This window comes from Labrus mixtus, chromosome 24 (genome assembly GCF_963584025.1).
Source record: "Labrus mixtus chromosome 24, fLabMix1.1, whole genome shotgun sequence".
NCBI lineage: Eukaryota > Metazoa > Chordata > Actinopteri > Labriformes > Labridae > Labrus > Labrus mixtus.
In genome coordinates this window covers 10949822-10951325 of record NC_083635.1, presented here as the reverse complement: position 1 = coordinate 10951325, position 1504 = coordinate 10949822, and positions in this window count along the sequence as shown.

Here is a 1504-nt window from a genome sequence, read left to right as displayed (position 1 = left end):
CAGGTCAGATTTGAACCTGGGTTGTCTGTATCCAGGACAACAGTCTCTGTATATGGAGCGAGCCCTCTAACCACTAGGCCACAGACGCCCCAACAAATTTAGAATTTTCTTAACTCTCTGACATCTCAGAGCCTAACTTTAAAAATGTCTCTGGGTTGATTACACATGGGAGATATTGATCAGGTGTTTGAGTTTAAATAAAGACACACTGTTCACGTCTTCAGAAAAGGAAGAAGTATCACAAAGTTTTCAGTTTTCGGTATTTAAAGACGTCTTTTCTTTGGTTCATGGGTTCAAATGTTTTGTCTTTCTTTGTGACCTCTGCAGGTTTAATCATTCAGCTTTGTTGTGTTTCTTGGTCTTGTTTTGTCTGCTGCGGTGTTCTTGTATCTGTTTGGAGTTCGGACAGAAAACATGCGAGGAGTTTCTTTATATTTGTACTGAACGCCGTGACGCAGTGACGTCGCACACCTGAAATCTGTTCAGAGAGTTTCAATAAACCTGAAACGTGAAAGCAAAGTGTCGTAACAATCCTTTTCTTTGTGTTTTTATTTTTTATTTTTTAATTGAATCATTATAATCATTCAGCGTATTTCAGGTCTGCTTCTTTTCTAGCCACCGTGAATCCACCGTCACTCCGCCTCTGCAGCCCAGACCGTCGATAAACCTGCAGCTACGATGACTTCAAACTCTTCTTCTGCTGTGGTAAGACGACACATTTGATTGTCTCCGTCCTCCTGGGTGACACTCGGCATCTCCTCGGAGTCCGAGTGAGACAGAAAACACACGTTAGCACGGGGTCGACCAATGATTTCCACCTCCATGAGGTGCAAATCACGTCTGGACTGGGATTCTTTCTGCACAAGAGCGTTCATTAAATGTTTTCCACTGCAGATTCCTTTGTGTAAACACACACACACACACACACACACACACACACACACAAAGAGAGAGAAAATATCCAAATATCACACATGAATGCACAAACGATCGTATGTGCTAATGCATGCACAAACATCACACATGACTGCACAGAAAAAATCCCTCTCTCCGTTTTGCTCTCTTTGCTCCCAGCAAGTCCTTCACACACACACACACACACACACACACACACACACACACACACACACACACACACTTCAATGTGCTTTAATTAAAGCAGATAATTATTCAGCCTCAGAGGACAGGCCACCTTGACAGAGTCGTCCTTTGCTTCTCGATGAGTAACCCTCCACATTCCTGCTCGTCTCTGGGAAACGACACCAAACTAGGACTTAAAGCTGAATGTTTCACAGTGAACGAGGCGATAAAACTCTCTCTTTAGTGAGGTTTTAATAACGTGCTTTTTAAAGGCGAGTGTGTAAATCGCCTCACACTGAGAGAAATAATCACAGGGAGATGAAAAAAGGTATCAAAGCCGTCTAACCTGGCATCTCTACAGGGATGCTGGAGCAGATCAGAGTGTTCTCATCGCCTCAAACAACTCCTCAAGAGCGTTGAAATC